General features: G+C 38.5%; 1 protein-coding gene across 14 annotated transcripts in view; it reads right to left on the reverse strand.

Annotated features, from left to right (window-relative positions):
• EYA1 (EYA transcriptional coactivator and phosphatase 1) overlaps positions 1–21,704 on the reverse strand; it is a 293,996-nt gene that overhangs the window by 64,179 nt on the left and 208,113 nt on the right. The gene's annotated exons all lie outside the window — the stretch shown is intronic.

The raw sequence follows: 21,704 nt of genomic DNA on the forward strand, positions 1-21,704 counted from the left end.
CACATCAGACAATTTCCAGCTCCCCGAATTCCAGATGTGCCAGTGTGCTGACTCTCCTCAAAATCTTGGTCAGATTTCTCTACAGATATGGTTTAGAATCTCAAAATCTAATATGAGGAATGACTATTCTTATTGAGACATTGTTGATGTTACATTTCACCAACTAGAAAACTTATGGAGAACAGCTGAAGGTTTTTATTATTGGACTATCAGCCCCCACTCTGTCAAACCACATGGTCTCAGTGTTACCTCCATGTTTAAGCCTTGGGAGTTAGGGAAGATAGGAATGGACTGTGATAAAGTCCATTTCTAAATCACATGAAACTGCCCTATACCTCCTGTTTCATTTGAAACCTAAGTAGATTCCTGTTCCTTTTAGATGAGGCTTTTGCATGTTCCTCTGCCATAGCAAACAAGATGGCAAATTTCTTCAGACAAGCTGGTCATGTGAACCTCATACCCAGAAACCACTGTGATGACCTACAAGCCCATTAGTTAATTATGGGAAGAAAGTCTCATACAATGCCACTCAACAGGTCTTTTTATGTAGCTATTCGGGATACATTTTGAGCTAACTTCTCTTGTAGATCTGTGAGAACAGTGCTGGCTGGTCAGAGTTAAGTATTAATGAAATTTATGTGAGGTCATTTGTCTTGTAGAGGCAGATAACTCTGGCATTCTCTCCTCAAGTTGCTTCCAACCAGGTCTCTCTTCCATGTATTATAGAGAATTAGGAACTCCAAATAAATAAATTACACACACACACACACACATATATATACATACATATACATATATATATATATGTGTGTGTGTATATATATATATTGTGTGTGTGTGTGTGTGTGTGTGTGTATATATATATATATATATATATATATATATATATATATATATTAAAGGAGTTCAATGGATTCAAAGTTGTGCTTTGAAGAAAGTCTTTACCTCCCCTTTAGTTAAATATTCTACAATTTACATCTCCATGCAAACCCTAGACAGCCACCATTTTAGACAGAACACATGCCAATCTCTTACTAGTGGCAAAACAGACCATTTACTTTGCAGCGGCACAGCTGGCATTGAATCCACCCTGTGCTTTTAATTACTTCACTTAAAAGTCCTTATCTTTAAAAAATATGTATTTGTACTGATTTTTTTTTTTTTAATGGAGGGGAAGTTGGGGGAGGGAGAGAAAGAAACATGGATATGAGAGTGAAACATTGATCAGCTGCATCCTGCCTGCCCACTACCAGGGATCAAGCCTGCAACCCAGGCATTCGCCCTGACCAGAATCTAACCAGTGACTTCTAGGTGCATGGGACAACACCCAGCCAACTGAGCCACACCGGCCAGGGCCTGCAACGTCTATCTTGAACTGTGAGCTCTCCAGCTTTCGGAAGTTCATTTTGAGAAGAAGTTAAAGAATCGCAAGCAATGTATCTTATCGCACATATCTTTGCCTTGACTTCAGTTACACTTTGTCCTCAAAGTTTATCTTACCTAGGTTTTCTTAGCCTTGATTTCCTCCTATCCTTGCCCATTTCTTTATGTTTACTTCTGTATTTCTGTCTCAAAAACTCAATTAAATCTTTAAAAATATATTGCATTTGTTTTTTTAGAAAAGGAAAAGCTATAAATTGATTGCTCACTTTTGTAACCTCCCTCTGCCACCAACCCCCCCTACACACACACACACACACACACACACACACACACAATAAATTCAATGAGCAAAGTATACAGATAGATTTTTAAATGGTCTTAAAGTTTTTGCAGGTGGAGAAAAAGCCCTAAAAGGTGGACAATCTGACACCTTTAAATATTAAAATACCTTTAAATATGAAAACACACACAGTTTACAGGTCTTAGCTTCTTAGAAGGAAGATGAAATTTAAATGATGCAAGCTGGTTTAAAAAAAAAATCTTTCTCTTTGTTCTTTGAGGTGGAATTAAATGCATGTACTCTCCTAATCAGCTTTCCTAATTTCTCCTTCCTCCTACTAGTGCAAAACAACTGAACAAAAAATTTAATCTTCTAATGCACTGACATCTCATGTTTCGTTAAAATCCTCTCCAAATTGTTCAACTTTACCCCCTCTGAGATAATGATGTGAAAGTTCTCAGAAGAGCATTCATTTCATTTCACAAACATCAAGTGAATGTTCATGCAATTCTAGGCACTGCTCTAGGTAGAAGCTTGAAGCAAAATGATGTGCCAAAGCGATATTGTTCCTGCCACCTTGGAGATTTAAATTCAGAGGAAAGCAATGACTCATGACAAAAATGAAAGATTTCAGAGCAATATGTCAAGGGTTATAACATGGGAAAGGCAGAATGCTAGGAGACCACAGAGGAAGCCCACAGAACTCAGATTCACAGAGTTGTGGAAGCTTCCTGAGGACGGAGAAAAACTCACCAGTAAACAGGAAATAGAAATGTACTCCAGGCTGCCAGAGGAGCCTCTGGGAAGGTGAAGGTGGGGGAAGGAGGGAGGGAGGGAGGGAGGGAGGGGGAGAGAGAGAGAGAGAGAGAGAGAGAGAGAGAGAGAGAGAGAGAGAGAGAGAGAGAGAGAGACAAGAGAAGACAAGAGAAGACGAGAGAAGAGAGAAGAGAGAAGAGAGAAGAGAGAAGAGAGAAGAGAGATTGAGGTTGAGATTAAAGAACTGAAACAAAAATCAATCTGACATGAATCTATAGAGAAAGAGTAGAGGTAAGACTGGGGATGGGCAAATAATTCAATAAGAGAGTGATGTGATCAAATTTCCATTTAGATAGAATACTCTAGCTCCTATGTGGCCAGGGTAGTGAAGACTGAAAAAGGGAGCCCCCAGCCCAGAGGAGAATTCAGTAATTTGGGTCAGAAATACTGGTGGCCCAGATGCAGGTGATGGGCACAGGGAGAGTTAATGAAGTGTCATTAGGAGGTGAAACCAGCTGGATAAGAAAGAAGAAGAATGTCAAGTATGATGCTTAAGCCCATGGTTTGGCAACAGGGCAGATGATAATCCAAGGTATGAGATTTAGGAAGAAAGGATTATAGGGAAGAATGTAGGTAAGAATTCAGGTTCAGCTTTTGGACATATTAAACTTGAAGAGTCTTGGGCATTCATGTCCAATAGACTGTTAGACTGCCTTGTAGTTCATGAAAGATGTGTGGTTTGGAAATTGATACCATACATAACTTAAAAAATGAGTGTAATTAGAGACATGCAGTATGTGTAAAAAAGATGGGCAGAGATAGATAGGTGGGGTGTGGAAAGAGTGACCAGTAAGTTCAGGTCAGCAAGAGCTAAATAAAAGGAAGATTGATTCCAAGAGTATTTTAGATTCAGAATCAAAGAGGTCTTTGGTAAATCTTGCCAAAGTATAGAGTTGAGAATTATTGGGGAGATAGATTGGTGGGATAAAAATAAGATAGCAGAAGGTAGAAGAACAAGCAGGGGTTAAAGCTCTTAAAAATGTTACTGAAGACCCTGTAGTGGCCAAATCCAATCATTTTTAAAATTGATTTTAGAGGGAGGAAGGGAGAGCAAAACATTGAACCCATAACCTGGGCATGTGCCCTGACCGGGAATGGAACCCACCACTTTTTGGTGCACAGGGCGATGCTCCAATCAACTGAGCCACACCGGCCAGGGCTCCAATCCTTATTTTTTTAGGCCTCAATCACATTTAAGTACTCCGTGGCTATGCTGACCACTCGCTCCTTTAAACCACGTACACGTACATCCCTTTCTTCTGCTTCTCATCTTGTATTCACACTATTCCTTCTCAGTCTCTTTGGACACACCTTCCTCTACCCAAAGCTTAAACGTTAATGTTCTCTATATTAGTGATACTAAAAGTGCTGATCTGGGACAAAATAAGAAGTTTGCATCTAGACATTAATTAATGCAATGCTTCCTTCATTGAGAATCCTGCTAAGATTAAAAGGAAAAAGTCAGCCAAGGTAAACAGTGAGCTTATTGAAGCAGTTGATTATATTCTGAGGCAAATCCCTTGTGCTATCATGGGACTATCAATAAACAATTAGTGGACAAGCAGCCAGGGGCTGGACTACATTTTTAATAGTGTGCCAGTTTTCTCTATCGGCCTCTTATCTCGCTATAAGCTCTCAGTGGTTGGTAGTATTTGTAAGAGGGATTTCACGGATAAGCTCCAGGTTGATGGTTTTAAAGCTTTACTTCCTTATCTTCTGACCTGACCATCATACCATTTGCTACACCGTTCTATGAGAATATTCCATGAACAGCACAACTGAATTCGTCTCAAACGTTAATCCTCCTTCTCTATTAACAGGCTTGCTTAGTGGTACCAACATCTACCCAATTTTCCAAGCCCGATCATATCAAGAGTAAGTTCTGTGGTTTTCAGCTCCTTAATACTTTTGTTCTAATTCAGGCTCTCACCATCCCTTGCAACTGGCTGTTTCCAAGCTTGTCACTTGGAGCCTTTGAACGATTGTCTGTACCACCAAGACCGAGAGCTTACAGACCCTTCAAAACTCCCAATGTGGGACAGGAAGGACAGTCTCAATTTCAGGACACTGAATTAGGGACTCAACTGCCACTTATTGAATCTTGACCTCACCACTGATTAGTAGTATTATTTGTGCAAGTTATATACCTTTGCTATGATCAATTACATTATCTATGACATGGGAATAAATGAGATCAAATAAAACAAATATATAGTAAAGGTACTTAGAACCATGCATGGCACTGATAACTTTATGATGTTAGCTCCTCTGAGAAACAGAAAAGTCCCACTGAGTCACTCCCTGAGCACCTGACCTCTAACTGCTCTCTCGCCTTTGTGCTCAGCACTTGGAATAAACACACCTAACATTCTCAGTCCGCTGCCACGTGCCAGGCGGTTTCACCACTTTACACATTCTGTTCCTGTTCTTAGAAAGCTCTTTCTCAACTCAACTGCTTCCCCCGATTTATAAAATTCCGTTGGAAATCCCTAAAGATCAAGTTCAAGTGTCTTCCCTGTGAATTCTCCATTTAAATCTTGGTTCCTCCTCTGTAGTTGCATGGATCTCTATTATACAGTTAGACAGTTTTTGCAGATATTTATGTTCACAGTGGATAACACAGGATTTGATTGAATTATTATGCTCATCACTCCTGCTCCTGGTGGGCAGAACTGGTGGCATTCATTTTGCATCAAGAGCCAAAGGTGATGTTTAAAAAAAAGATTAAGAATGGAGGAATGCTGGCATTCTAGCAAATCTACAGAGGTGATCTAATTATCTGTACTAGCTAGTCAGAATGTTTTCAAATGGAAAATAGCTGTGATTATTTTAAAATCTTACTGTTTATATATTAAACATATATTAAAACTGATGTTTATATATTCAATCAGAAAACAGTAAACTCTACACAAGATCATTAGAACTCTACATTTATAGATGCTAACTCATTCCATAATGCCTTCAATATTAAAAACAAAAAAACAGAGACTGCAACTCAGAAGATTCCATCTAGTTCTTCTTAACTTCTCTAGTTCCCCTGAGCACACAAGTCTTACTTGAGCCTTGGGGAAGCTACTCCATATTTTTTAGTTCTCAGTCTCTTAGTTTGTCAGATTCAGGACAGCCTTGTTATTTAGCTTTAAAGTTCTATCATCTATGGTGTTCAATATTTACCAGTACTCCTAAGTGTTAGTTTTGGCCTCTCCCTACTCATCAGCAGACTAATCTATATAGAATATCTTGGATAACTCCAACCCTTAGAAACCATCAGAGTTCACTGTCTACTGTATCTAATCCAAACTCCTTATCTGGTTTTATTTCTCATGCTTCCCTTAACATTTGTCTACTTTCTTAGACATATTGCCAGTAGTTTCCAAAAGGATGATATTAATTTAAACCGTGTCATTTTTACCAAAGCCTTATCCACTTTAGTTGTCGTTGTTTTAAAGAAGTCATTGCTGCTTTATTAGGTGTTGAGTAATAGTGCATGCTTTTAATTTGGAGATATTAGAGATGCTTGTAAATGTGTTTTTGGAAATTATATCCTTCTATGAACTGTCCAAATTCTTTGCCCAATTTTTAAATTCCTTTATTAATATATATATTTTTGGTTTTTTTTGCAGATACTTTCCCAAGCCCGATAGTTCCTCAAATTTATGCTGATAATTCCTTAAAGTATATTTTCCTTCACAGAAGTTTTTTATTTTTATGTAGTCCTGCTGCACAGTCTGAAGGCCTGGTTGAAGAGTTAGGGATAACCATCACATTTATCCTAAGGGTAGCAGGGAATTTCTGCTCTAACTGTACACTCTTGAGACTACATCTGCCAGGGTAGACGTAAAGGAAGCAGCATACAGGGCTCCTGCAGGCTCCCTTCTCTGCTCTGGGAGGGCTCATTGCTCAGTCTGAATTGAAATACACACCCCCCCCCCAAAAAAAAAACAAACACAAAAAAACACACAAAAACCCCCACAGAATTAAGTAAACTGACTCCTCTAAGAGAGGACTCTCTTGTCCCTGTATGATGTTGGGTTGAGGCCAGGGCAGCTACTATCTTTGACTGGACCCTGAGTCTACACTAAGACAATATCAATTACAAAAAGATGTGCAGAGCTTTGGGGAAAATCCTTTTGAAGATTATTGGAATCTATTAAACATTTTAATCAATAATTATATTCTATTTGTTGCTCTAGGGAACTCAGGGTATATTACTTCCCTAATAGCAGACTTATCATGGGCGATTCAAGACGTAAAGTCTAGGGGACAATTATACAGGTGAGTATGAAGGAGATGCCAGACCGCAATCAACGACCAGGAACCCCCAAACTTTGAGACTCTTAAAATCAACCAAAGTATTTGCAATAGTCATCTCAAAAGGTGGCATATCAAGTCAAATTCTGGAAGACTAAAAGAAAGCAAGCACAGAGCCTAGTTCTGATTCAATGAGGAAAGGATGTCAAGGATACCTCGGTATTCCCCAAGGAAGTAGATGCATCAAGCTTGATGCGACTGGTCAGGAGAACCCTATACACCTCTTTGATATATTACTGTTTATAATTTTCAAAATTTGTTGTTTTTTTTTAAGGGAAAAAACTGCTCTGTAAAGCTAAATTAATTACTGTAAGGTAAATAAGTGAGATTTCAACTTAGTCCAGGGATAGATTGTACAATCAATGAACATAGTAAAAAGCACCCCAACATTCTTTCAATCAGCTGCACTGTGAGAGGCAAAGGCAGTGAGAACGACCTGTAGGACAGCAGGGTCATAGGCCATGGTGACTCATGGGGGCGAATTTGCCCACACTATTTAATTTTTTTAATTTTATTTTTGGTCCGGACACTCTAATGCAGTGCTCAGCAATTTTTTTTTTTTTAATGCAGAGTCAGATAGTAAATATCTTAGGTTTTGTTGGCCATATGATAACTGCTGTTATAGCTCCAAAAAACTCCACAGACAATATGTTACTGAAGGAGCGTGGTTGTATTTCAATAAAACGTTATTTACAAAACAGACCTGGCTTATGAGAACGTATAACTGTATTCATTAAAGTAACTGTGTATTTTGTGCAACTCTGGTGACTATGAGGTTCAAGTAAGTAACTGTTACCTGACTTCTCTGGGTGATACCACTTCTTCAAAAATGGTTGTAAGCATTAAGTGTTAAAACTGTGTGGCGAAGATAGTAAGCGAAACATGATGAACTAAGTGGAGAACAAGATGCAAAACAAAGCACCATTATTTTGGATTTGCTAATAAGTAGGAAAGGAATTTATCATGTACCTTTTAGAAGGCCCTATCCTGCTGGCCAGGGAGCTGAGCCATCATGAAATCAAAATGCATCTACCTTGAACATGCCAACAAGGCAAGCAAAGGTAGGTTAAGATTTCGCTTTCCTCCTGAACGCAGTAACTTGCCATGCAAGATAGAGATTCTCCTCGGGTGGATATGGGCACCCGACATGTATGTTCTGGGTGCAAATTTTCTGTGCTCATCTCTATCAGAGCAGCTCAGTGCCACCAGGAGTCACAGCATCAGCAGGAGACAGCCTGCCACTCTTTAAGACCAAGTCTACCCCCAGCTAGGGGGCAAGTAACCTGGCTTCTCATTCACTGAGGAAATGGAAGCTCCTACTCCACTCTCAGCACCAGATACCTCCAACCAGGATGTTATTCGCTCTGTCTGCTTTCCCTTACACTGAGTGGCCAGATTATGATGATCTCTGAGTGCATAATAATCTGACCACTCAGTGTATATCCTATATAATAAAAGGCTAATATGCAAATTGTCTCCTAGACCAGGAGTTCAACCAGCAGACAGGCCGGCCAACCACCCATGTCCCCTCCCCTGGGCCAGGCTGGCTGGACCCCACCCATGTACAAATTCATGCACCAGGCCTCTAATATATGTATATATGTGTGTATATATATAATGAGCAGCCAGATTATTATGCATTCAGAGATCATAATAGTTTGGCCACTCAATGTATATTATGACAAATGAATTTTCTTCTAAGGCCATCCTCTCATCTGAGCACAAAAGTCACGGGTCCCTGTCCGCTACACCAGCCAGCATTTCCTTTCTTCTGGATCACTCTATGCTTACAGGCTAGATCTAGTTCTTGCCTAAAATATACCCCTGACACTCTCTTATTTCTGCTCCACTTCTCAATTACCTTGTAGAAAAAAATAACTAAAACATTCTCATTCTCTTCAGAACCCACTTCAATTATGCTATTTTCTCCAAAACACCAACAATCCACTTTGTCAAGGTTATCAATGATTTGCTGTCAAATCCAATGGTCCAGCCTCAATTTCCATTTTTCTCAAACTTTCACCAGCATTGCACACAGCCCATCACCCCTTCCTTCTGCAACACCAGCTCCCCTGCCTCCAGGAGGCCTCCTCCTCAATAAGGTCCCAGGCTTGGTGGCTCTCACTCCTGCAGTGACATGTGCTGGCCTGGTCATCTCATCCAGGAACATAGCTTTAAATACCATTTGTGCTGCCTCACAAATTTAGGTTCTACACCATCCTATGGACATCAGACGCATCCAGCAACTAACTCGCCATCTCGCCTTGGGGCTTCTAACAGATCTCAAACTTCACATGTGCCAACCAGAATCCTGCTTTCTTCAACTACACCGTAGCTTCCTGCTGATTTCCTGCTGGCAGATGCACTTTTCCAGCTGTTTGGGCCAAATCCGTGCTGTGCTCCATGATTCCTGCCTTCTCACTCCTCACATTCAATCTAATGACAAATCCCGGTCACACTCCTTTCTCTCTCAATTCTGACCACTCTCCCCACCTCCACGCCGGGCACTGACCCCATTCCCTTCTTGTCCTGATACAGCTTACTCTCTGCCCGACCGACAGATTATTTTCCAATGTGTGACATTTCGTCACTTTTCTTCTTAAAGATTTCTCCACCTCATTCAAAACCACATCCCAAACCCCCATCCCCCAACCCACATCTGAGGTAATCTGGCCTCCACAACCCCTCTCCTCACCCCTCCTCTCATTGTGAAGATTACATAAGATAATGCATGATAAAGTATTTTGTATAAACACGATAGTGTTGTTTGTGTTCACAGTCACCCCTCTAGACTCAGTTACCTAATTTGTAAAGATGGCCATAAAACGATCAGCCAGTTCAAAAACTGCTTTCATCTGTTAGTGAAATTGATATGCAGTTTAAGCTTATCGTAATGAAAAAACACCCTGTCATTAAGCCCATTTAAAAGGGTCTGTTCCTCTATCTTTGAATGAATATCCGTTCCTTATCCTCAGTCCCACACTCACACTCATTCACATCTTTCTATGCTAAGGTGTAAATTTCACCTCCTTTGTTAGTTTTTTCTCCAAACACTTTACATAAGAAAGTTCTGTTCCTGTATCCTTCCTGGGCACTCTGCTACTTCTAGCATAACACTTTTCAAATCCAACCTTCAGTAAGTCTGGCTCTTCACATAGTATAATGATCCTTGAAAACATGGAGTGACTCTTCAGCTCTATGAATCCCCACAGACCCCAACAGCACTGCCTAAGTAAGAGATGCTCAAGAACAGATAACAACATGGGGGAGAGCATCATCACCCCCATTTACACGTGGCAGCAGCAGAAACCGCGCTTCCTGCCTTCCCCACAACCAGCACACAGTGTAACGCAGTTTAATCGCACAATTGAGGAAAATGTCTCATGAGAGAGGTGCTTCCTCAGCAGCCTCTAAGGATGCCAAAGCCAAGCCAAGGGAGGTCATTAGCTGAACAAATGCACTGCAGCAGACGCTTTAGGGAAAACACTAAATGGGAAACTGGAAAAGAGACTCGCCGGTTGGCATGGCTCAGCGGTTGAGCTTTGACCTATGAGCCAGAAAGTCACAGTTCTCTGAAATCAATAAAAGTATATTAAAAAAGAAGGAAGGAAGGGAGAGAAGGAAGGAGGGAGGAAAAAAAGGGAGGGAGGGAAGGAAGGAAGGAAGGAAGGAAGGAAGGAAGGAAGGAAGGAAGGAAGGAAGGAAGGAAGGAAGGAAAGAAGGAAGGAAGGAAGGAAGAGCACTTCTTAGGAAAAAGTTCTTCAAATGCTTAAAGGAACATCATTTAAAATGTCAGGGATGGAAAATAAACTGCAGAAGTTGAAAACAATGTCAGTGGGTAGAGAAAATGAATTCTTACATTTGGGAGACATTTCATTATTGGCAACATGATTTTTATACAAATTAGCTGAGTTGAAAATACTAACAAGCCTATTAATTAGGGCAGGTTTGGGGCTTTGAGCAGAGAGGAGAGAGAGAGAGAGAGGTGTGTGCTTGGGACACTGTAATTGTGAGAAGAGGTTTTGTGCACATATTAACCAAAAATGGTTACGGTTTTGTCCACATATTAAGCAAACGGTGATGTTTACAAAATCATGGTTATAATGAGTTAAAATGCAATTTGCAAAGCAGGTCCTTCCTGAGCACGGTGTGCCTGTGAGATCTTTTCTCTGGCCCTTATTCTTGTGGAATAAAACATTTAATTCTTATTTTATTTTCTGGACAATTTGTATCCTTCCTTTCTCCAAAAAAGGCTTACGATAGATAGTCCACCAAATACATATGAGATGACGACACAGCAATCTTCTAAACAGTGAGTGAGTGCAGTAGAAGACAAATTGCTGGACGAAGGGAAGATCAAGCCAGGGAGCCAGGACTGGTTTGGCTCAGTGGATAGAGCGTCAGCCTGTGGACTGAAGGGTCCCGGGTTCGATTCCAGTCAAGGGCATGTAATACATTGGTTGCGGACACATCCCCAGTGGGGGTGTGCAAGAGGCAGCTGGTCGATGTTTCTCTCTCATCGACGTTTCTAACTCTCTGTCCCTCTCAATTCCTCTCTGTGTAAAATCAATAAAATATATTTTAAAAAAAAAGAAAAGAAAAGAAAAAAGAAGATGATCAAGCCAGGGAAAAGCATGGCTGGTAAGGGGTCTGCTTGCCCAGAGGTCTAGCTCACCCGGGCAAAGGCACCAACAGTTCTCATGGTGCATAAGACGAGACAGAGCACGTTCTCCCCGGAAACGTCCTCAGAGGACTGCTGATGGAGAGGGTGCTGTGTGGGGCCAGGAACACTGCCGCATGGCAGCTAACAGTGAGTTTTACAAGATGTTTACCTGTAAGGCTGACTCCATACTCAATAGCTCAGAGCACAGAGCACTGGGGTCAGGCACATGGTAAGTTTAGGGTAAAACTGAAAATATCTAGAAGAAGGGGCCTTTATTTATCTTTCCGGCAGCTGACAGATGCTAATTTCTCCTTGAGGTGTAAGCAGCAGTGTGGTAAGAGAAGGTTATACTAACGAATCTCCTGGAGAGGAGCTATGCTTGTTTGCTGGGCAGAGTGCAGGCCCATAGCTTTAGGAGCTAGCTATGCTAAAAATAGGAATGACACTGTCTTATAACAAGAGTTCGATTCAAGAAAGAATCCCAGGCGGAAAGCCATAGCTCTGAGAGAGGGTCTGACATATGCCTCAAAAAGCTACTGGGATTCATGACTTTACAAAGCGAGGGATCATCAAGCCCTCAAAGTTGCATGCCACAGAAGGTGACTACGATAATTTTATACCAGGAGATTTTTTGTTAAAGGGCTTTGTAAGCCCTTGAATAAATTGTTTAATTATTATACCACAGTGAGTATTACCTTATCAAAGGATAAAAGACTTATATAAGGGAAGTTTGTTAACTCTAAATCATCAGCCATAATAAACTAAAGGCAAGAACACGTGTGACTAGTCTTACAGAGTTAACGAGAAGTCAGAGATTAATAAATATTAATTGAATTAGCTTTAGAGAACTGCTTTGACTTTCCTGTCTATATTCCACATCTATTACTTTCCTTCCACACAATCACTAGTTGAGGTCACCTAGGTAAATTAATTCCTCAGTCAGGGTCTAGTAACTAAATTAATAGAGCTTAATCATCCCTGGAGTACAGCCATTATCCACTCTCCAGTATTCCGTGGGCAACCTCATAGAAACGTCTGTCGTCCTTCTTACACATTTTAACCTTCCGTGTAAATCCCCCACAGTCAATCTATGTGAAGCCATTCTGGTGACCCCACACTGGGGGCTGCAGTCTCTGAAACAACCACGACCCACAATGCGCTACAGAATAAAGTCAAGAGGGAGAACACATTGGCTTTCTGAAGCCAAGAATCTGTCTTTCCTGTCACTGCTATGTCCCTAGCACCAAGCACAGCGCCTGGCATATAGCAATTATTTATAAACTAGAATGCACAAAATCTGTGTATGGTTAGGGTCTCTAGGCCTGGCCAACAACCAGGGTCAATCTGTGTGGTGATCGCCCCGCCCGCCTCACATCCACCTTGGCCTGGCACCGCTCACTTGCTGGCACCACCCATTGCCAATTGCCTACCTCTGTGGGGCGACTGGAAGGGCAATCGGGGGGGCCCTCCCCTGGTACCTTCCTTGGCTAGCCTGCTACCGCCCACTCACTGGCCCCGTCACCAGCCACCGCCTCTGGTCAGGGCCTGCAGGCTGGGGACAGCTCCTACAGCGAGTGTCTGACCCTCTGGTTGTCAGTGAGCATCACAGTGACCAGTTGTTCTGCCATTCGGTCAATTTGCATACTAGGGTTTTATATAGATATGTGTTGAATGCATAAAGGAAAAAGATGAATATATGAAGGCCTGGTACGTGTCAACTAGCCACATAACTTCATTCTCACATTCATTCTATGGGTAAGAATGGTATTGTCCACAGTTTATAGGAAACGGATATCCCAACGTGCTAAGTGACTTGCCCAGAGTAAATCATAGCACCCTGGTTGGCCCAGCTCCAAGACCCAGCCATACTCCAGTTCTCTCACTGGAACTCCAAGGAAACATGACTCCAAGGAAGCATGTTGTCCAAGCGACACTCATAGACAACCTCTACAGGGGTGGGTGAATTCCCAGTGAATCCTACTGTATCAAAGCATCAGAAAAGACATAGGAAAAAAAACCTTGATAACCTTAACCCCAATAACTTGTGCCCCTAAATGATCTACTATGGAACTCATCAGGGTACATCAATCTTCAGGAGACAGTGGTGCTGTCCAGGGCAGTATGGGAAAGGTCACAGCAGGTCATGCTGTCTCCCAAGGCTGCCACTCCAGGGGGCCATCCAGAGATGCCCCTGATGAGATGACAGGATGCTCTGCTTTGGGAAAATGTAGCCCTTCTGGATTCCTCACTCTTAATCACTCAAGGGCAGGTCTTGGGCAAAAGAATTTATAAGGTCACTTCTACCTTTAAGCTTCAAAAGTTCCTATTGCCCAGTTGCTCAGACTACATTATGCAAGTGGACCTGTAGACATGAGAACTGTTGATTTAAAATAGCTATATGCAAAATCTTTTAAAACCAGCTGTTTGAGAAACTATGTTCTCAGAGAAATAATGGTAGACATGATTTCCAAACCAATCCATGATTATTAAGTTAGTTGATAACCTGGCAAATATTGCCCATATGGGGTGGGATAAAAGTAGGTTTACAGTTATGAGGATATGAAACAGAGTTTATGCTTGTATTATGTATTATCATATTATTTTCCATAAGAGCAACAGTAAACCTACTTTTCCCCACCCTGTATAAAATGTAAAGTATTAGAACATTCCACTCAAACATTAGCAGTTATCTAAAAGTGAAAAGAAGTAAACTTTGCTTTAAATAGTACTACTGAAAAAAATACGATTTAAATCTTATAAAATGGGTGAAGTTTCTGAAGGGGTCATATAAATATTTTCAAAAGTATTAGGAGGTGATTGTACTGGGTTAAGAGGTCAACTTTCACTCTCATGTGGATGGCTGCCCTTTTCCTTGAGACAAGAACACCATTATCCCCACACTTAGTCATCAAGTATCGACTCATCCACCGAGAGCTGGGAGTGGAGAAATGAAGGAGAAATGTTACCAAAGTAGAGAATGAATTCCTTGGTGAGGAAGAGGAGGGAAATGGTAAAGAAATACTGTGGAAAACTGTATCCAAAGCAGGTCCATGACAGGTAATCATTCAATAAGATGAAGGGGGAGTGTAGGTAGAGCAGATTCAAGAAAGTGAAAAATATAATTCAGGGATTACTTCCAGTATAAGATAACCTTCATTATCCTACGCACCACTACTCTAGAATTTCGGACCTACATGTTTCGACAGAAAATACAGACTATTCACTTAACACATATTTAACCAAATCCCTCCTAATATATGCCTTGCTGGCTGCTATGAATGATTAAAGAGAATGAATACCAGGTAGCTACTACATTTCACAACTCATTTATTTACATTTTCATATTTCTGCTTGTTCGAACCTTCAGACACAGTGGTTTCAAGAAGTGGCATGCTTTCCTGATCAGGAACTCAGGTTTGAAGCCAAGCCTCTGGAGGTTAAGGCCCAGGTCTGTCATGGACCTCTCCTTAGCTTCCCCATCTGCAAAATGGGGACAATGATGACACTGCCTATCTTGTGGACCTACATGGGAATGAGATAAGTTCATCAACGAGTGATGCTTAGGATGCTCTGGAGAGTAGTAAGCACTGAAAAAAAAAATGTTAGCTACTATTGTGTTTGTATATAATATCCCAACAAAAATACTTACTGAATTTTTCTCTATATTTTGTTAAGTCAAAAAACAAGGGTATAGAATAGTACATATAGTATTTTACTTTAAGGAAAAAAATAATCAAAAGTTTACTTGCATGTAAAAAAAAGTGGGAAAAATAATAAAAACTTTATATATTTGCATGTTAAAAAAAGTGATTGTACTATGCAAAGTATATCCTTGGAAGGATTCACAAGAAACTCTGCTGAAAGAAATGAGGTACAGAAGAAGAGAATTTCATTCTTTTCTGAAAACCCGTATGTACTTTTATACTTTTGTCCCAGGCTCAGGTGTTATCATCCAATAAATTTTTTAAAAAAATCAGTAAACTTCATTTTTTTTTGTGGCTTTCAAGCAGGGGATAAAATTGGAAGCCATTAGTTCATCAATCCTACCTTGATTTAAAAGTTAATCCAAAACTCATCCACTAAACCATCCAATCCCAATTAAATGATTTGGCGGGAAGGCAAACACTGGATAAGTAGGTTCTCTTCCCAACCATCTTGAATTAAAAAACCGAATCAGTCAGTGCTGAGGTCCTCCAACTTAAACACAGGAACATATTACTAATTTGTGTTGGCTCCATAAGACAATACTTTTCAGAAACAATAAATCAATTAGTTATTTAAAGAAAAAGAAAAATAATAAGTGTTTAGGAGAGTTAGTAAACTAATTTCATCAGCTCAAAAAATACGCCTTTTTACTTGGATCATTTATGACATGTACAAGTCATATGTTATATATAAATATAAGAAAGAATTACATATTAGCATCCAAGTATATTAATTTGATGCTATAAGGCATCCTGACTTCCAGCTAACTAACTGAAAAAAAAATTACTCAACCCTGTCATGAAGCTCAAAAGGTGAAAATGCTAAAACACTGATTGTTTTACTTCTTGGAAATACAGTCCAGATTTCAAAGTCAAGGGAACTCATTTTTATTGCTTCTTGACAATATAAAACAAAGAGTGAACTTTATTTCCAAGAACTTTACAATCTCATTAGTCCTCTGGGGAGAGAAAAAAAAAAAAAAAAAAAAAGAAAAGAAAGAAAAACGTCATCAAGACAAACCAACTCAACAACCCCAAACAAACATCTGTTTTGTTTTCTCACGTCTGAATAGCCCGGCTATTTTAGATACAAATCTTTGTTTGGCTGACAAATGTTTCCAGCATGTGAGTGGACATGGTTTTACTCAAACAGTTTATTTTTGAGCTGGACAAGTCGCAAACTTCTCCAAAGTCCAAGAGGCATCTGTGAAAATGAGCAAGTATGGCCTATAGATGGTCAAAACCACTCACGTTGCTGCAAAACCCAGGTGCCCACTATTGCAAACCTCAGGATCATTCCTGCAGGGGAGACCTAGGTGTGCTAGGTAGTTTAGATGTGGCCCAAACTCCTTGCTCTTCCAGGGAAGTCACCGGCAGTTTAGTTTTTCAGCCTGTCACACCGATTTCCTGTGAGAGCTCAGCATTCTCCAACTTTGCACAAGAATGTTCCCCTGTTTTCAGGCGCTCCGCTCTACTTTCGGGGGCCTTGGCAAGGATCAAAGAAGCAGAGGGAACAAATGGTTTCCCATGCATATTGAATTCCCTCTTATACCGACTTTTCCTCTGTCATTGAAATTCAATATTGGCAAGATTCCTGTACATCACCTTAACCAGTAAGTTGTCTGCATGCAGTCAGAGCATGAAAAGGTACATTTCAACAGCAAGGTTTTGTAAGGAATTCAAATGAACTAATTGGATGAGAAATTAACCTTTCTATGGTATCTGCACTAAAACTCACGACTAATAAATAAAACTGCTTTTTATTTCACCATAACCTGAAATGTTTTATTTATCACTTACTCTTTCTTCTTCTCTTTCTCCCTTCCCCCATGCTTTATATGTGGCCTCAAAATTCTTGATTAACTTAATATTGCCTAACATTTACTGAGCATTTAAGAGCTATGTCTTAAGTTTCACTCATCTGTAAAATGGGAACAAATAGTACCTACCCCATGGATATGGAATAAGATTGCAAGTAATGTAACATAAGCCTCTACACACAATCATTGTGTTTTTCCTAAGTATTATGATGATGATAATGAAGATAGCTGTCCTAATTATTCTGCATGTTCTAAGAGATTTAAGTTAAGAAATGTTTTAAGCCGAAACCGGTTTGGCTCAATGGATAGGGCGTCGGCTTGGGGACTGAAGGACCCGGGTTCGATTCCGGTCAAGGGCATGTACCTTGGTTGCGGGCATATCTCCAGTAGGGGGTGTGCAAGAGGCAGCTGATCGATGACTCTTTCTCATTGATGTTTCTAACTCTATCTCGCTCCCTTCCTCTCTGTACAAAATCAATAAAATATATTTCAAAAAAAATGTTTTCAAGCCAAATTATTTAAATATAGTACAGTAATTGAATTACAAATGAGTGTTCATATTTTGATTACACATATGAGTCATATGATACAATATATATTTTTTTAAATGGCTTCAGTACTCTTTTTAGAAAAAAAAATTCTTTCATGATAAGTACTTTCAAGTGGTAAAATTATTTTTTATCACTCTTTTGAAAAGAAGTTTATTTAGTCATATTGGAATAACAATCCTTAAAATTTTAGAGTTGAGTACAAGGAAACAACATATTCTTTAAACATCAGTGGCTAAGAGATAAGGTATGTTTAGACAGTAGCACAAAAGTAAAATATCTTATAATGTTTTTTTCTTTTTGAAATGTTTATATGTTTTTAAATATTGAAAATAATAATTGATTTTGTAAAGAAGAATTATAAACACACACAATGCAATATACAGATGATATACTATAGGATTGAACATATAAAATCTATGTAATTTTATTAACCAACGTCACCCCAATAAATTTAATTACTTTTGAAAAATAAATTTAAAATAAATTTTTGTTTTGAAAATTTTAAAAATTTAAAAATGAAGTTCATCTATTAAAAATTAAAATAATCATGCATTTAATCTGGATATTGCTTTACAGTCTTAGATTTAAATAAGAAGAAAAAAAGAGTTGATTCTGACCAAAATTTTCTATTTTAGATAGTGGAATTTGAATGGAATACTCAGAAACTAATCACATTCTCTAACAATACAAAGTCATTTAATTGGAAAAATATTAATAACTGGGCTGTTGTCACAAATTATATATACTGCACATCATCAAATTTCTAAGATTTTTCCAATAAATGTTATACCTCTTTAAAAGGGAACATTTTAATAATAATGAAAGTAAAAATATTTCAAAATAAATGAAAATGAAAAAAATTACCTATCAAATTTTGTGGATGCAACAAATCCAGTGCTTAGAAAGAATTTTAAAGAATTAAATGCACATATTAGAAAAAAAATTAAAGTCAATACTCTAAGCTTCAAGCCTCAGAAAACTAGAAAAAGAAAAGCAAATTAAATAAAAAGTAACCAGAAGAAATAATAAAAAGCAGAAAATTCAATAAAATTGAGATAAGAAAAACAATAGAGAAAAATCAATGAAACAAAAAGTTGGCTCTTTTACAAATCAATAAAATTTATAACGAGGCTAACTAATACAAAAGGAAGACATGAACATTAATACTGAAATGCAAAGGACCATCAGTAGCAATCCCATAGACACTAAAAGGCTAATAAAGGAATATTATGGAGCAATTCTCGTTTTATAACATAGATAATAAGAACCATTCCTGGAAAGACAATCTACTAAGACTCACACAAGGAGAAATAGACAATCTGAATACCAGAAGGTCTAATCTATTTAAAAAATGAAATCAATACTTAACTTTCTAAAACATAAAGGACTAGGCCTAGCCGGGTTCACTGGGGATTTCCACTAAGTGTTTAGCGAACAAATAATTCAAATTTTCTACCATCTGTTCCACAAAACAGAAGCAGAGGAAAAATTTCTTAACTTAATCTACGCAGTCAGCATTACCCCAATAGCAAAACCAAAAAAATACATTGTAGTTAATGTAAACTACAGACCAATATCTCTCATGAACACAGATGCAAATATCCTTAATACAGTATTAGTAGAATGAAACCCAACAATGTATATGAAGAATTATACACCATGACCAGGTGGGATTTATTCCAATTATGAAAAGCTGGCTCAACATTTGAACATCAATGTAATTCATTACATCAATAGGCTAAAGAAGAAAAATCATATGGTCATACCATCTGATGTAGAAAAGGCATTCTTGATATGAACTCTCAGCAAACTAGAACTAGAAAGGAACTTCCCTAAGTTGATATAAAAAAACAACAACACGCATCCATAAAGAACCTACAGCTAACATACTTAATGGTGAAAAATTTGACATTTCCTCTCTAAGATCAGGAATAAGGCAAGGATGCCTCCTCTTGCATTCAACATTGTACAGGAAGCCCTAGCTAATGCAATTAGATAAGAAAGGAAAGAAAAGATATTCGGACTGGGAAAAAAGGCACAAAACTGACTTTGTTCACAGATGGCATGATTGTCTATGTAAAAAATACCAAAGAATCAACAACAACAACAACAACAACAACAAACCTTCTGGAACTAACAAGTTATCATAGAAAGGTTGCAAGGTATAAGGATAATATACAAAAGTCAATTACTTTCCCATATACCTTCAATGAACAATTGAAATTTGAAATTAAAACCACACACTATTTACATTAGTATTCAAAAGAGAAATATAAATCTAAAAAACAAATACAAAATCCATATTAAAAAAACTATGAAACTGATGAGAAAAATAAAAACATAAGTTAATGGAAAAACATTCCATCTACCTGGGTAGGAAGACTCAATATTGTCAATATTCAATATTGTCAGTTCTTCCCAACTTGCTGTACAGATTCAATGCAATTCCAATCAAAGTCCCAGTTTTTTGGTAGATATTGATAAGCTGATTCTAAATATATATATATATATATATATATATATATATATATATATATATATATGCAAAAAACCCACAGTAGCCAACACAATATTGACGAAGGACTGGCACCACCCTACTTAAAGACTTACTATGAAGATGCAGTAATTAAGACCATGTAGTATTGGCGAAAGAATAGATATAGGTCAATGCAACAGAATAGAGAGCTGAGGAATAGACGCACACAAGTATCGTCCACTGATCTTTGACAAAGGAGTAAAGGCACTTCAATGGAGTAAAAACAGGCTTTTCAACAATTGATGCTATGGCAATTGGGTATCCACATGCAAAAAAGTGAATCTAGACATTTACCTTATACTTTTCACAAAAATTAACTCAAAATGGATCAGAGACCTACATGTAAAATGCAAAAACCATGACATTTCTAGATCATAATGTTGGAGAAAACCTATGGCCCAGCAATAAGATTTTTAGATACAAACCAAAAGCATGTTTCATGGAAGAAAAAAATTCATAAGTTACACTTCAGATTAAAACCTGCTCTGCAAAAGATACTGTTAAGAGAATGGACAGACAAGCCACAGACTGGGAGAAAGGACTTGTATCCAAAATATACTAAGAACTCTTAAAACTCAACAATTTGAAAACAAACAACCTGATTAAAAAGTGGGCAAAAGGTCTGAATAGACACCTCAGCAAGAAGATAAACAGATAGCAAATAAGCATATGAAAAGATACTCCTCATATTTCATTAGAAAAAATGCAAATTCAAACAATTAGATAGTACTCCACACCCATGAGCATGCCCAAAATGTGACACAGTGACAACATCAGATGCTGGCAAGGATGTGGAACAAGAGGAACTCTCCCTCTTTCACAGGCGGCAACACAAAATGGTGCAGCTGCTTTGGGAAACCATTGGGCAGTTTCTTATAAAATGAAACACTATTACCATACAATCCGCCAATCACACTCCTAGGTATTTACCCAAATGAACTAAAGCTTATGTCCATACAAAAACCTGTACAACAATGTTTTTAGTAGCTTTATATGTAATTGTCCAAATCAGAAGCAACCAAAATATCCTTCAATTGGGAGGTGGAGGCAGGCATTTCTAGTTGGAAAGTAAGTATGGCTTTCTGGAACCTAATAAATAAAAATGTTGCTGAATGATAAACCTCACTGTACTTCACAAGGTAGACAGACTCATATTTTCAGATAATGTATAAATTTTCATATGATGTAAATTTTATATTATTTTAAATGTATTTTAAAAATATGTTATTGATTTTTTTACAGAGATAAAGGGAGAGGGGTGGAAAGTTAGAAACATCGATGAGAGAGAAACACAGATCAGCTGCCTCCTACACACCCCCTACTGGGGATGTGCCTGCAACCAAGGTTCATGCTTGGTTGGAATCTAACCTGGGACCCGAGTCTGCAGGCCGATGCTCTATCCACTGAGCAAAACCGGTTAGGGCTGTAAATTTTATTTTATTAAGATAGTCAAAACATAGCTATCAAACACATTTTTAAGTGAATGAAAATGATTTGAAAGTTGATTACAAAGTAGGTCTTAAAAGTTCTCATTACAAGAAAAAAATATTTTAACTATGTGTACTCCTGTATTAACTAGACTGTGATCATTTCACAGACTATGCAAATATCAAATCATCATGCTGTATACCCAAAGCTAA

The sequence above is a fragment of the Pipistrellus kuhlii genome, unplaced genomic scaffold, assembly GCF_014108245.1.
Source record: "Pipistrellus kuhlii isolate mPipKuh1 unplaced genomic scaffold, mPipKuh1.p scaffold_m20_p_14, whole genome shotgun sequence".
NCBI lineage: Eukaryota > Metazoa > Chordata > Mammalia > Chiroptera > Vespertilionidae > Pipistrellus > Pipistrellus kuhlii.